The sequence below is a fragment of the Dipodomys spectabilis genome, unplaced genomic scaffold (assembly GCF_019054845.1).
Source record: "Dipodomys spectabilis isolate Male_0828 unplaced genomic scaffold, ASM1905484v1 ptg000421l, whole genome shotgun sequence".
Classification (NCBI taxonomy): Eukaryota; Metazoa; Chordata; class Mammalia; order Rodentia; family Heteromyidae; genus Dipodomys; species Dipodomys spectabilis.
In genome coordinates, this window is record NW_024871098.1 from 43,328 (window position 1) to 60,531 (window position 17,204).

General features: G+C 36.0%; 1 pseudogene; it reads left to right on the forward strand.

Moving 5' to 3' along the window:
- Positions 1-15,385: 15,385 nt before the first annotated feature.
- On the forward strand, positions 15,386-15,485 carry LOC122097318 (annotated as a pseudogene).
- Positions 15,486-17,204: the final 1,719 nt, after the last annotated feature.

Below are 17,204 nucleotides of genomic sequence, written 5' to 3' on the forward strand. Positions count from 1 at the left end.
TTCTCTGAGAATCCTGGGTGTCAGGCATGATGGAGAACATTTCTACAAATCTAGATGCTCTGTGATAGGATGTCATCAATGTAATAAAGGTAATAGTAAAACATAGTAAAATCAATGGTTAATAAATGAACAAAACAAAAAATACAAGGAACAACCACACAAAACATGTATGGACTGAACATCTATGGGTAAGTATAAATACTATCTTTACAATGTGTATAAATAATATGTTTCTAGGTCTGGGTCTTGAATTCAGGACTAGTGAACAGGCCTGATTTTATCTTCAAGTACAGCTATCTTCCCCTTCATCCACACTGCTGCAGATTTACCCAGATCCTGAGTTCAAATCCAAAGCCTGGAAGAATAAACAGCACGAAGTGCAAGCCAGGGAACTAATTTACTTTTTTTAATTTTTCTCAGCACCGCGTTTGAACTCAGGTCTTGGCAACTCTGCCTCAGCTTCTATCACCGTATGCTAGGATGCAGCCACTGGACCCACAGCTCTTCCTGAGATCCTAGTCACCTAGGTCTTGCAGAAACAATGCTCAAGAAAAATGCCTTTTTACATTTTCTTCCTTTGCACGGTGACCCTCCTGAGTCTGAATTACACTGTTGCAAAAGGTACTTCACCTTGTATTGCTGAAGGCTGGCAGACTATCAGGGAAGCCGTAAGCCTACGTAGCAACATAGGCCCTGATTTCGAATCCCCGTCCTGACACCAACCAATGGCAAGAGATACTAAGAAACTGGTTCCTATCCATAAGAATAACAATGGAATGTTATCACTGTCATGGTTGAATGAGTTGATTGTGAATCATGCTCCTATAAAATTAGGCAGCATCATTTCAGGAGGTTCATTGATTTCATTTATTATTTATAAAGAATTAAAAGAATATTATTACTTACAGGAATGCAATAATTTCAGGACACTGATTGATTTCATTCATAGTATATGGATGAAAACAATAACATTAATTATATAGAGGCATAATAAATACCCAGGAATTGGTAGGAATGTAGTCTATATAACTGACTAATGTATAGACATCTCTGGCACTCTAAAAATTATATATTTATTAGCGTGCTGCCATCTTCATGTCAATCTGTTCTTATTTTGTTAACCACTGGGACTCAATATCAGGTCCTGGGAATTGCCTGTCTGCTCAATTTGCCCCAGGATGGCATGTTGACACTCACCCATTCATTAATTTGGCCTTGTAGGCCATGAGTTCAGATGCCAGCACTCCCAAACAATGAATCATGGAGTAAGAAACTGATGGTGACACATGTTTTCCTTTTCTGTGAATGTCCTGGGTGTCAGGTATGAAGTGGAATACATATGCAGACCTATATCCTATGTAATCAATGTAATCAATGTTCTATGTGCCATAATAGCCAATAAAATAAATGGTCAATACATGAATAAAACTAAAAAATAAAATAACTACACTGAATGCAATATGGAGTCAACATATGTATATAAATAGAAATCATATATGTGAATTGTACATGAATATGACGTTTTCTATAGGTGGAGATTGATTTCAGGCCTAAGGAACAGACTTGAATTTCTTGACTTCAAGGGGGCAAGCTTCCCCTTCCCGCACAGTGGAACAGAGTTACCAAGACAATGAGTTCCAATCACAGTCCTGGCAGAAAAAATGGCACCTTTATACTATGTGATGTCCAATTCTTAGGTATTTCGTTATGCCTCCATTTTATTACTGTGATTGTTTAAATGCTTCATAAAGTATTAATTAAAATCAATCAGTGTCCTATATTTGTGTATAATTTTATCCTAGAATCATTCAAAAAATGCTCCTTCAATCTTGACATACATCACATTCCATTGGTAATCATATGGATGGGAACAAGTTTTTTAGGATCTACTGCCATTTGGAGGTGGTGGCAGGACCAGGACTTGAACTGTGGGCTCCAACTCCTACTTCAACCCAAGGATAGGGAACTCACCGGTCTGTCCAAGAACAACAGCAAGACCAATTAGGCTGGCACCAGTAGCTCTAAGTAGTTCTTGATACTTACAAGGCTGTGATAGGAGGAAAATGGTCAAAGTCACCCTAGGCAGGAAAGTCCTTGAGACCTCTGTCCAAATTCTTTGTCAACAAAGCCAGAAGCTCTGTGGCTCCTGTGTGGAGGATAAGCCTTGAGCAAAAAAAAGCTCACACACAGTGCCCAGATCCTGAGTTCAAGGTCAGGACTGGGAACAAATAAACATATACAACTATCTGTGCAGCCATCCAGCTAAAGCAGGTCACCCTCTTGTCCCCAACTGAATTGTGCAGAGTTCCATACGAAAAGTGCTAGGGGATCCACTGTCATCCTTACTCTGCCCATGCTGCTTGCATCACAGGATTCTGGCCACATCTCCATTCTTTCATGTTTCCTTCTGACCAATGGGATACAAGAATGGTGACCACACCCACATTCCATGCTGCCCAGTAGCACCAGGGTTCCTTCTGTTAGTTTACACCACTACCAGCAGTTGAGGAACTTAGAGCTGACTGAGTGCTGAGCGAGAGACTCAATGTGACTTTGGAGTATAGTAGGAAATTGATGCACTCCCTGGCCCCCCAATCCCCTTCCTACCTTCCTCAGGTGCCGGGTTTCAAGCTCTGGCAATGGTGCGCTGCCAGCCAACCTAAGGCCCTGACCTGGTCCCTGCCCTTGGTCCTCTGCTCTGGGCCCATGTGTCCATAATGCCACCACCCAGGCTGCTCGCGCTACCTGGAGCAGCCACCAACAGCTTCTCCCAGTGGCTGCCCCAACAACACCCCCATCCTGGGTCAGACACCACTCTGGGGTAACCGTGAGCCCCTGCTTAATTCCTCTCCCTGGCTCTGAGGGGCCACCTTTCTGTCTTGGGCATTTCTGAGGTAGAGACTCAACATATGCTCAGGATTGGCTGGATAGTGGTCCTTGTATCTGTGACAGGTATGATCCACCAGGCCTGGTCCTCTGTAGTGGGGATGGTAGACATGTAACTCCATGCTCAGTCATCAGTTTAGATCTATTAACCCAAACTCTTAGTCCACAGCAGCCGATTCTTGACCACAGGTGAAGCTCTGTGTAGGGCCTCAACCATGGGAACTCAGTCTCCTCAGGTGAGTTGTGAGGAAACATTTATACAGAGGGATCTCTGGAGCATGGCTAGGAACAGAGGGAGCAGCATACAGATAAAGTTCTTGGCTGCTGGCAATTCTGTGAGCATATGACAGGAAGATACCTGGAAAGGGCTCAGGTGGGGCCTGTTACTAATCGTACAACAAGTGTGGGATTATGAAACAAAGAATGGCTCTCTTTCATCATTCCCCTATCCCCATAAAGGAGGGGAGCCTTCACTCTCTTGAGTTTTTCAGCTGGGGAAACCAAGGCACAGAAAAGCCAGGTGACCTTCTTATGACCTCAACTTCACAGGACCTCGGCCTGACTTCTCTACCATGTTCCCTAGGACAATGGGTTCCATTCAGTCCACTTCTTGTGGTGGGAAGTCCACTTCTTGTCAGTCGTGGTGCTTGAACTCTAGGCCTGGTTGTTGTCCCCGAGCTCCTCAGCTCAAGGCTAGCACTCTACCACTTGAGCCCATAGTGCCACTTCCAGATTTCTGGTAGATCTTTGGAGATAAGAGTCTCAGAGACGTTCCTGCCTGGGCTGTCTATGAACCATGATTCTCATATCTCAGCCTCCTGTGTAGTTAGGGTTAGAGTTCTGAGCCACCAGCACCCGACTTGTGTAATTCTGACTTTCTTTCTCTCTTTTTCTCACAGGAACTGGTTGAATGGATGCTGGAGGAAGTGACCCAGAGTCCCCATGATGCTGGAACCCAAAGTGGCCCTCTCTTTCTGGAGGTTGGCTGTGGGTCAGGAGCTGTCTCATTCAGCCTGTTCAAACAGCTCCATGAGGTAAGCCCCTCTGTGCCCTGGCTAGAATTTAAGGGTTATGCATTGTCCATCCAGCCTTACTGGACTTATTGTATTGTATTGTTTCTACATCATTTTATAGCACCTGGCCAAAATTATGATACATAGTTACAGAATGAAAATATAATGTCAACTTAAGAAAGTCATTTAGGGCTCTGGGAATGTGGCTTCATGTTACAGTGATTGCCTAGAATGCATAAAACCCTGGGTTCAGTTCCTCATATCACATAAACAGAAAAAAACTGAAAGTGGTGCTATGACTCAAGTGGTAGATTGCTAGCCTTCAGAGAGAGAAAAAAAGCTCAGGAATAATTCCCTAGCCCTGAGTTTAAGCCCCTGGGCTGGCAAAAAGAAAACAAAACACAACAAAATACATTTGGTTAGAACCCATACTTGGAATATAAAATTGCTCCTTCCATACTGACACCTGACAATAGTCCCTAAGTCATGTACTTTACTTATATTAGGATACTGTGTTGAAAAAAAAATGTTTTGATCATTAGGTCACAGCAATTAATGCCAGGAATGTGCTTAGATGTCAGGTGAAGATTAACTCTGGAAATTCAAAGACTCTAAGATTTTGTGTGGTCACTGCTAATCACAAAGAGAAGGGTAGTCTAAGTGAGATTTGAAAACTTTTTGGTCAGTCATGACACCAAAAATGTAGAGGCTAAGTAACAGTTGTAACAGAAGAGGAGGAATAACTTCAGATGCAAGGAATAAATGATAGTAACTAAGGTATACCAGAAACTCTTCTAGAGAACCATTTTTGGTTATTGAAGTCCTAGTTATCAACTAGGCTTACTCCTCATTACCTTTAGCATTCTAAGTCTCTTAGGCTAGTTCTTAATCTCTGTGAGATAAATGTATCTGCTTCTGTGCTGTTCTTTCATATCTGATCTCATTTGCTTTCTAAAAATCTCTCTTTCTATATTTCTCTATGAACATTTCCTGATACTAAATGCATCTATACAGATGGCTCATGAGTCATTAATGTAACAACGTGGAAAAGGAGGACATATTTATTGCAACCTCAATGTTTCTGAAAAGCTTCAATGTCATCATTTGATTCAAATTTCCATTCTTTGGCTAGTGTCATTCAGTGCACATAAATGCAAATATGAGCTGGCTCCTGGTTGTTCACACCTGTAATCCTATCTACTCAGTAAATTGAGACCAGAGGATTGTGGTTCAAAAAAGCAAGCCTGGTTAGGGAAGACCAAGAGATCCTTATCTTCATTTAACCACCAGAAACCCAGAAGCGGTGTTGTAGCTAAAGTAGTAAAGTACTCAACTTGACCTGAAGAGCTGAGGGACAATGCCCAGGATCAGAGATCAAGCCCCACGACCAATAAAATAAGTGAAAATATGACTTTAAGTTTTCCCAAAAGGAACGAAAATGTCAATAATCTTCCCAAGCAGAAAAAATAATTCCAAAATTATTCAGTGAACCTACTTTTGCTGAGTTATTGAGGTTATCGCTTCTTTGCTGGACATTTTCTTCTTTTAAAAACTGTCAAATATTAGCTTTATAATAAACTTCATTTAATATTTCTTGTTTCAAAAGAGAAGTCGATGCAGTTGATGTCACTTAGCTTTCTTAATATTTTAGTTCAAAGCCAACCCAGGCAGAAGACTCTGCCAAACTCTATCGCTAATTAGCACCAAAAAGTTTTGGTTCGAGCAGTAGAGTACTAGCTTTGGGGGCAGGTGGACAGGAAAGACAATTTTTAAGGGACAGGGTTCAGCCTCTGGCTTCAAGCCCCAGAACCAACACAAAGTAAACAAACAAGCAAAAAACTCCACATATTTCTTTGGGACCCTCCTTAAAGGAGTACTAGTCTGAGAAGAGGCTCCTTTTGCTGATCATGCTCACTGGATCCTGCTTTTTTGGAATCCTTATTGCTATGGAGAAATCAGGACCAGACTAAAGGAATTGATAACTGATTCCTGCAACAAGCGAATCATCTCAGGGTTCAAATATCCATCCATAATACACTTTAAAACCTCCATGACTTTGTTTCTTTGCAGTAGAACACTTTTAAAACAACGTTATTTCCTTTTGTTCTATGCTGGCCTTCAAATGGCATATTATTTCTTTTGGTAATATTCTAAACTAGAAGTTTACAGAAAAGTTTCATATAAGTAAAGAACACACTCGAACAAGTCAGGGACAGAGATTCCTTCAAGCCTTGGGATATTTTTCTTGTACAATAAAAAGGAAAGCACAAGTTAACTTGAATTTTGTCATTCCTCTATTTTCAATTCCTCTCCTGGGATCAGTGTCCACATCCAGTAACAGTTACTTCAAGTAACAATCAATTGTGCTGCTTGAGGTATAATGAATGTTTTCTTTCTTCACTGAAATAACACAAGGATATCTTTGGACCTGAGGTAACACATGTTTCAGAGACAAGTTACTAAAGAGAAAATATGAAATTTATATTGCTTATAAATATATTATCCATGAGTACATTGATTTCAAACTTTAAAGTTCTCAGTAAATTAAGGCAAATTTGAAATAGGAAGAAGGTTCTCAAATCATTCTTTTGTGAGTGTAGGTGCTATGCATTATTTCCCAAGTGCACATGAGTTAACAGTAAGAGAAACAATAGCAATAATAGGAGAAAGAGAAGTTTTGTGTTTAAGTATAAGGGTTCAATACACTATAGAAGACTCTACAAATAAGACAACATTGAAACAATAATTCCAAGTCCAGTATGTAGATTTACGGGAGTGATATAGAGAAAGTATTACTCCTACGTGAACCATGAAGTATGAGTCCACTCCCTTTCTAAATAACGCTTGCTAATCACGCAAATTTGTTAAAAGTAGAATGGAAGAATAATTCTTCCCCAATAAAGGTCAGATATAAGAGCATGAATTTAACTAGGAAAAAAAAATGTCCATCTTGAGAGAGCAAGGATTATATTAGCAATGAACTGGTGGCTGACATTTATTTTTCTTTACTTATATTTTTTGTTGGTGGTGGTTTTGACATTTGAACTCGGCCTGGGCACTGTCCCTCTGCTATTTGGCTCAAGGCTAATATTCTACCACGTGAGCCATAGTGTCACTTCCAGTTTTCTGGTAGTTAATTCGAGAAAGTAGTCTCCAGGACATTCCTACCCAGTCTGGCTTTGAACCTCAATCCTTAGATCTCACTGCCACCCAGCTTAAGATCACATTTCTAACAATGTACACTCACCATATGTAATGTGTATGTTCATCTATCTTTATATCAATTCTTGAGTTAAAAATCTGGGCTACAGCTTAGACTTTACATTCACAAAAATGTTTTTAGTTTAAAAGTTGATACTCCTAGAAAAATAAAACCTAAGTATGTAAAGGAGTCTGGGAATATCAGTTTGCATACAGCCTGGGCAGAACAATCTTTGTGACACTACCTATAATTAAGCAGCCAAAAGCTGAATTGGAAGAATGGCTCAGGTGATGGAATACCAGTCATGAACAAGATTGATGAGCAAGATTGATGAATAAGAGCTTGACACTTTTGCATACATGTATACAAATATACACATACACACAGAGGCACTTATATGTGCACACACAAATGAAACAACTCTCAGAATATGTAGAAAAGTTAGAAAACAATAGAAAATATGTCCTGAGTAAGACTAGAATCAAGTGATAATTTTTTATATTAGAAAGTCTTAAGTGAAATTCTTCAAAAAGTTTGAGAATATTACATAGGTAGGGACGAGATATAGTAAGAGAGTCAAGTAATCATAATTCAAGGGATCAGATCCATGGAGGAATGAATCAGAGACCCGTTCAGGTGCATCTGAAAATGTTCATATCCTGTATGAAATGTTAGAAAATCTTTGAAAATAGTAGATAAACAGTCTGAGGAGTCACTTTGGTGGATAACATCACTGGAGAAGTTTAGAATTGTTAGTCTCTACCTAGATTAAATAAATCAACCAACTAGGCAGGGCAATGTGATACAAGCCTAGAATTCTAGCAGATTAGAGATTGGAATTATGTAGTGATACCTTCTCTGGACCAGGTAGTATAATTTTGTCTTAATAAAGCAAACCAGTCAAGAAAGGAATACACAGTTGGAAGTTTGGGCTAATTTTGTCATTATGGTTTGAGAAGTCAAGTTTCCTATTGAAATGCAACACATATATAATATTCAGTTGTGTTTTAAATGCTCTCTTTTTTACAGAACATTCCTAGATGCAAAATGGCTCATGATTCCCATCGAAAATTTGAAAAAGTAAATAATCATCATTCTTTTGGATTCCAAAGAAATGATGAAGGATTACAAAAGGGTATCCCTGGAGAAAAAGCAAAGTTCATCTAATGTAAGACTATGTAGATTTTGCTAAATTAGAACGTAGATTTAAAATAAATATTTTGGTTTTGTTTGTAATTTCATATTCTATATGATACTACAAAATTATTTTTAAGTAGAGTGTTTAATTGAAAAACTCACAAATGATTCTAACATTCTATTTGCCTAGAAGATTCTTTCAAAAGAGTTATAATTAAAAGTTATTTAAGAGATAATTCCATCAGTTCATATATAAAATGATAATGTGAATAATATAGACAGAGTTGCCAACAAATGGATGAAATTAATTTATAAATTAAGAAAAATAGCATTTTTTGAATCTTTGGTATAATATGGTATGAAGAGAATAATTGTGTGACATATTCTTTCTTCTACATATATGTAACACAGGAAGCAATTTCCTTAATTACGTGCCTCTTTATACAATGAGAAAAATGCTAGCTTTGAGGTTTGTTTTTATTTTTGTTTTGTTTTATTGGTTTGTCCTAGGGCTTGAACTCTGGGCCTGGACACTGTCTCTGAGCCTGTTTTTGCTCAAGGCTTGTGCCCTACCACTTCAACCTCAGTGCCACCTGTGTCTGGCGTTTTCTGAGAAGTTTATAGGAGATAAGAATCTAAGGAACTTTCCTGCCTGGGTTGACTTTCAACTGTAATCTTCCCATCTTAGCATCCTGAATATCTATGATAGTTAAAAAATTATAAAATATAAATAGTATTTACAAGTGTTCTGATGTCAAGAATACCACTGGGGGTAAAATTTATGGAACCCACTTTATTGAGGTGTTCTTTCCAGAACAAAGAGGGCATCACACAGAGGTGTAGTATTATTTCACAATAGAGATAAGCTATTTGTGATGTGAATTAAGGGAATTTTGAGGTGCACCATACAAGTTGGAAACTGTTGGGCTAGGATGACTTTATGAGATAAATCTTGGGATTGATGGTCATAGAAATAATAGCTTACTTTGATAAACAATTGCTTACTCTTAAAGAATTAATTATTACAGATGTTTTATAGTTTTATCCTCTACCAGAATGTGGCTATTTTTCTGTTGACTTCTCAATCTGTATCACCACATTGGAAACTGCATCTATTGCAGAATTATATAACATGCAAACACGTATTGTTTTCAATCTCTCAGATATAGAATGTTCAGAATTTGAAAATGAGTAGTTATTAGTCATAGGAATTTGAAGAACACATATATCCTGTCTTCTTAACAACTTACTTACTTTTAAAAGTTATGGGTTTCACCAGAATTAATTTGTTTTCGGTTTTAGCATGAGAAAGTACTATATTTATTCTTTTTTGAAAATATAGGCAAGTATATTGTGAAAATATTGTCAAGTTGGATAACATTCAAGTTGATGATCCTCTGATTAAAAAGGGATAATTAATTCAAATTAGATGCCAGCTAGTATTGATTTTTAAAAAGTTACTACATAAAGAATAATATTTATTATACTAATCCATGATATTTATTTCATGCAGCTTATTTTTTAAATTTTTTATTAGCAAAGTGATGTACAGTGTGGTTACAGTAATTGTAAGGTACTGAATACATGTCTTTTCAAACTTGTTACCCCCTCTCTCATTTTTCTCATAAATTTCTTTCACCCCAATACTCCTCACAAGTTGTAATGTACATTTCCAACATATTATTTTGTGAGTATTGCTATTAAATTGGTTTGTCCTTGGTCAAAGAAAATAGAAGTTACATAGTACATTAAAAACAACAATTGTAAATAAAAATCTCTGTTTCCATATCTTGGAGTTCATTTTGCTCAGCATCAGCTTACATGGACATATATATGCATAACAAAGCCACTGGAAGATAATAGTTTCATGGACACTATGTCATGAAAACAACATTTTAACTGTTATTGATGGTAAAGTTGGAATTAGCGTTGGTGAATTCGCGATTCTGATAAAGGAATTTCAAAAGAGTTTTAAAATTATGACAGGTAAATTTTAATTGTTCAAAGTTTGTAACAACATAGCCTATGAAGAAAATTTAAAATTGCCTGGGAAAAAAGGCTTTCATGCAAAGAAATCCATGGAGACTTAACTGAGAGGGAGCAATGTGGGTAAAGATGGCTCATTTTTACATTAAACAAACAAACCTCAGAAACCTTGCTATCAATCCTGTAGGTTTCCTTGAGAATTGTCCTTACCCAGGAAATATACTCTTACTATGTGAAACAATGTCGTAGTGTAATTTAAATTCAAACTTCTTTAAAAAATAAGATATCAAAATTTGTGCATTGACCGTTAATTATCAAACAGTAATTCTCTGAAAAAGATAATTTGGGTCCAAATATTTAGGGAGAAAGTGCCCTCCACAATGAAAGAAGGTATTGGGTATACGTTTTTCTGTTTGTAATATTTTCCAAAATGCCTTTGCATGTGAAATACTGAAAAAGAGAAAAAAATCTGATTGGATACTTCAAACCAATGATTTCATATTTCTAAGTATCTCACAAAAACATAATATCCTTATTAACATGAGATAGTGAGGACTTCTCTTATTACATTCGGCAAAAAGTTTTGGGATCAGAAAAGAATTGAGCAAATTGAAAAGGTAAGAAAACGTGGTCTTAGAAGCCGTAGCTCAAACAATGAGAAGTACAAAATGTCATGTCAAAACCAGCTTTACAATGTCGGTGGGGGGGAGGGAGGGGGGTATGATTGGGTGGGGGGGAGGGGGGAGGCTGGGAAGGGAGGTGAAGGGTAAACAAAGGAGGAGGCTGCAATGCTTGGTATGAAATGTATGCATTTTCCTGCCCATGTAATTGTAACCCCTCTGTACAGTATGTTTTCAAATAAAATAAAAAAAAAAAAAAAAAAAAAAAAAGAAGCAGTAGCTCAGTGTATTGGCCTAAGCAGTGGAAAGAAGCCAAAACTTTTTGATATAGATTGTCATAATATTTTTGCTACCTAAAGTGATTTTACAGAGCGTATTTGCCTCACTACAATGTGGAATAGATTGAACGAAGACATGGAAATAAATTCCACATCCAAATAAAAGAGTTTTAAAAGAGAAACCATGAAGATGTAGCAGTGGGGGAGGCCTTATAGTCCTTCAGCTTCACTAGACTTGAAGCCAATAATCTGTGATTAATTGGAAATCACGCAAGAGCTAAGAAGAGGACATAGAAGTAGGACATAGAAGCATTGTCCTTTGTAACAGACACTGTCATCCAAGAAATGGGTGATTTAACTCTATTCTTCTCCATACAACTTGTTGAGCAAATGCAAAATGAAGACAAAAAATAATCTATTGAAATAATTTTCCAAAGAATAACTTCACTGTTCCTGATATGGTATCTAAGGAGAATATTAAGAGAGAAGATAAAAGTGGAGTATTTTTTTTGTTTCCTCTAAGCATATTGTTAGCAAAATACATCTTTGAGGTTAGAAGTGATTGAAGCAAAAAGTGGTGGAGTATTTATTTTTGTGGGCACTTTAGACACAAGAAGAATTTCAAGGTAAAAGAAAAAAGAATCCTAAATATTTGTGATCACAGCTTCTTGGACTGGTTTTTTGGAGACAAAGTTTTACATTAGAGTTTGTCCTCATTATCATAGATGTTGGGTTTTCGTGGCAACCAAATGCAAGGGGGAAGTTTAATGTACTCGCTTGGACAAGTAAACAGATTGATAGAAAAAAATGGCAGATAATATTTAGTGAATTACTTTGACCAATTACTTTGCCAGAAAAAAGAAGGAAAGATATAATTCAAAATCACTTGACTTAAAATTATGAAAATATAGTAATGAAGAGATATGCGAGAAAACAGAGGATTATTTTTTCTCCAGTGGAGTAATGGGTTCTTGAACTTGTTTCTATCATTCTATCTTCACAAGCTATCAAGTGCGGTTCAGGACTGGAGGATCCAGTTCAGACAAAGAGAACTCGAAGAAGAAAATATTTGCAGCAGATGTAGGTGATTTATAACCTTAGACAATCTATTTAAATCTGTTCAAAATTCTCCTCTACCCCGTACTGCCCTCTTTGAACAGTTTTTTTTTGCTTTCCCAAGACTGCCTTCATTAACTGCTTAAAATTTTGAGAGGTTATATTCAAACTCCTAGAGATTGCTGTTTGGTTGTAATTTTTGTGTGATTTTGTTTTTTTTTGTTGTTGTTGTGTTTTTAAGCTGCATTTCAAAAGCTTGTGCAAGTATGTTACAATTAAATATGTCCATCTAATTGTCCAATGCTCCTGGATCAGAGTTACTCTTTCTATCATTCTGAACCAACCCCTTCTCCAAGATTTATTTCCGATTTACTACTTCCTTTATCACATGTGTACATTGAGTATTCTAGCTGTACTTGTCCCTTGTTCCATTTTTCATTCATTCTATGTCTTTACTATTATTCTTCTCTGGTTTCATCTTCCAGATAGTCATTCTCTTAAAATGTCTGTTATATTTTTAAAGGTTTATACACATTCCATGGAGTTTCAGTCCTGCAAATACTTGAACTTATGTCAACTTCTATTTCCATAATTCATTCATCTGCAATAAAAATTCGCAAGTCTGGAGATGTGAATCTTTAGTCAACAAGAAAGTTTAAAAATGGCTTAGAATGTATTCCTAACTACTAATTTTTATAAATGCCTTTGTACAATGGTTTGTGATTATTTTATTTTACGTGGGATAGTATTTTCTGCTACCTATATGTTTTGGAAAAAAAGAAAAATAATAATTACTACTATAGAGAAATATGATAGATATAGAAGACAGATTTTATGTTTGTCACATCTCTGATGAGTACCCATATTCAAGACTTCAAGTCATAGTTTTTACTATGTTAGACAGACAGGGAAAACATAAAACAACATATGATAAGGCAACTATTTGTGACTTTTTAAAATGTACCTCATTATGTGATGAAATTTACTTTATTAGCTAATGTTTGGGTTTGAAACATGGGAGGCTGATCTATTTAACACATTTCTGCAAGGCACCTACTGAACAACACAAAGGTTGGGTGGTATTATTTCTACAGTTTAATGAATGGTTGAAACTATTTGACATTAGTGCTGGGTAAATAAATCCACTCTATTGTAAATTGCTCCCTCCACTTGAAAAACTTTTAATGTCACTAAGTATCATCTACTTGTCAAATGTTATTTTGGCGAATGTGATTTTAAAAAGTTTATTTGAAAAGGAGTATACTTTCAGGAGATTAAATGTAGGTTATCATTGGATTGGGAATGACAACATTTTTATACTACAGAATCAAGTTTTACTGAAGTACCAGTGTTTTGAAGCACTAAGGATCTTCTCAATTAATGTTTTTTCTGAATTATATTTGACCTCTAAGTCAAATTTTTCTGGCCTTGGTAGACCAATTATGGATCTATCATTCCAGGAACTATTTTTTTGGCCTACATATGCTGGACTGAAATATTTCATTAATCGTTAGGAGAGAGGTATTAAAAGTAATCTTGTGAAATTTGTGATCTTGCTCACTCATATGGGCTGGTCATCTGTAAATTGGAAATTTGAATTACAGTACTTTCTCTCAGATTTTTTTTTATCTCATCTTTATGTTGCCTTGCATTTCACAATTGCTTACTGCTAATTCCTATGTCTCAAGGAATTGAGGACCTGAAATATTATAAGAAATGAGAATTTGAGATGGGTCTTCAATTACTTTCTGATGGCATATTGCATGGGCCTAGGTGAGACGTCTTGCCCTTCTTATCTGATGATGTGGATAACTGGGACCTGGGATACTAGGAACCCTGGGTCCTGCAAAAGAATAATACTTTTTCGAAATAACATCAGCAAAATTTGGGTTCAAAAATATGATTCAAAAATATGGAGAAAACAGTTTGGTACCAGAGAGTTAAACAATAAACAGAGCAGCAGTGTAAAATCCCTTATAGATTAGAGGAAAACAACATTGTTTTTTTACCATGTGAATTAAGATGACCAAGAATATTTAGAAGGTATCCCAAGTTAATACCGAAGATATTGCATTGATACTTTTATATTCTAATATATACTCTAAACGTAATTATTTATATTCCAATTGTATTTATTGGAATAAATAAATATAAATTTATTTCTCAAATTATCAACTGATTCTAGTAAGTTTCACTGTGTAAAATATAAAATCAGCACATATAAGTATAAATTATATAACTATATGTAATATAATAAAAAGGCACATGTTTTGCATTGTTCTGTTGTTGTTAGGATATCAAAGGCAACTCTGTTTTAAAGTTTTATTCCATTATCTCTACCTCAGTGTTTGGTAGGGTTAGGCCTAAAGATTTACCATTTGTAGATTTACAGACTGGAGGCAAGAGGAAACAATGTGATAAAAACATTACCAATTTAAGGCCTAAAATCGAGGAGAAATATATGGACTTCTCCTGCAGCTATGGAAATATTTGGTGATGTAAATGCTGTAGTGTAAGTTCCTGCCTGGTTGGAAGGTAGACAGACCAGGACTTTAGGTAATCATGCATATGAATGATTTTTCACCTTCTTGGCTTTAGCTACTTTTGAAATGATAGGTATAATAAACAATTATATTTTGATAAAATACCTTCTAGTCTGAACAGTGCTGTCTGAACTGTTCATCTCTCTGTGATCCCTTGTAACTAAGATTAATTTTGTTGCAGTAAGACAATCTTTGCTGTCAGGGTAAGATACTCTGGTTGGTCTGTTCCTACATGGAAGAATGAGAAAGGGTCAGGGAGACATTTGTGCCAGTAAGACCTCATTTGGGACATTTTAAGCTGCACAAGTTTAGAAGTAGCTCTTGAGCAAAGCTTACTTTGAATCCCCTAGCTCCACAAATCTAACTCAGTTGGACAAATAAGTACTTGAAAAAGCCATCACCTTTGGACCTAGCTATAAAGGCTTCAATGTATGATCAGGTTTAAAATGAAAAAGACTTAAAATAGCCATTGACAAAAAAGGTTGAAATGTGAGCAATCGATTAAACAATATACATTTTTTCCCCACTCTACACAGAATTTTAGGGAAATAAGATCAATAGCATTGCTAGGAACAATAAGGTTTCCTTTTTACAAATAGGCAACGAAAGATATATGCCTATATTAAGATTGCATCATTAAATACTTAAATTTACAAGATACTACATGCTTCAGCAGCACATCTACCCAAATTGCAACAATACAGAGAATTACATGGCACTTCCACAAGGATGATATGGAAATTTGTGAAGTATTCTTCGGATTCAAGAAATGAAAAACAGTTATTAAAAAGTTGATTACAAAGATACAAGTGAAAGAATACATTTAGTTCATAGAATTAAAAGTTTGTCTTCAGTGTATTAACTCTTCATCTTAGAAAGGCCTTTACATAGCATAACCTTTACAAAACATTTGAAATTAGATAACATTGTCATTTTATCTCAAAGAAATAAAATACTATAAGGACCTAGGAAAAACGGAATCTTAAACTGTTTCTATATGGAATGCAATCTGAAAGGACACATTTATTAATGAACCTATATATTATAAATCAATGTAGAATTCAAAGTATTATATTTGGAGAGAATGAAATAGATTTTGGACATTATACAAACAGAATACAGACTATTTTAAAATAAACTTTTTCAGACAAGTACCAGAAATATCTTTAGTTTCTTTACTACTCATTTCAACAGGTAAGTTAAACTTATTTCTGATTTTAAAAAATCACAAACTCTGCAGAAATCATTATAGATATATACAAACAAGTCTTGAATACATTTTGATATCAAAGTCAGGCAATTCACTTGGAAGAATACCATGGAATCCATGAATTTTTATAGTAAGATATTGCTGTTACTTTGTATTGTGAGAATATTTTGGAAGGACACAAAGATGGACCATCATTTTTGAAATTTAAGAAACTTAACTGAACCATTACAACATATGAGAACAATTTGAACAGCCTTCCACAACTTCAAAGATGTAGTGATACATATTATGCTTTTTGCAATATCAAATGCAGTTTCTTCCAAGTTGTTCTTCAGACCTGGTTTGATAAAATGGTTCAACAGAAGGCAATCCAGCATATTTTTTCTACCTCTATTCCCAGCAGCAAGATGCAAGGGGGTCAAGAGGCATTTAGTTTGGACATTGGTATATGCATCATGATGAAGTAAAAAAGAAGCAATTCTGGTATTATTCCATGTATAAGCACTGTGCAGGGGTGTCCGGCCATTGGCAATTATTTCATGAATATCTGCCTCGAGCCACCAACTCATGGACAAGGTCTAAGTGTCCATTGTAGGCTTGCCAATGAAGTGGGGTATACTCATCCTCATTCCTAATATTCACATGAGTGGCCTTTTTGGAAAGTAGTGTCTACACTGTAGTAAGCTGAGTATTTTCGGCAGCCCAAAGAAGAAATTTGCTTGGATCCTTCTCCATCTTTTTTCTTGCAAATGATACCATTCCTCACTTTTTCATCTTGTTCCTTGTCTTCATCAGAATTGCCTAACCAGTGACTTTGAGTACCACTGGGAATGAGGTGCCTATGTATTTCCCCAATAATTCAGATTGGTTGAACTGGTCAGAAAAATCCAATGAATTTTCTGCTTCTGTTTTTTCACCATGATTTGTTTTCTCTTTTTCCATGTTTTCTATTCTAAATTATTCTCACTGGTGAATAGGGAATTGATAGAGAAAAGAGAAAGATTTTCCTCTATATTCAAAGTTATAGGCTGAAAATGATGACCAGTGGTGTCTTCATGTGCAGCTTATTCTAGGAATGAGAAAATAGGAAATAATGCTTTCTATGAAAATGATTGGGATAATGGCAGAGCAGAAAGTGAAATGATGCAAGCAAAAATATAAAAGCAAAATAAATTAAGATAATTATGGAGCAATCATATTATCTGAGAATCATGAAAAAGAGAGAGGAAGAGAAAGATGTACAATGACCTAGCTAGCCACAAATTCCATCCAT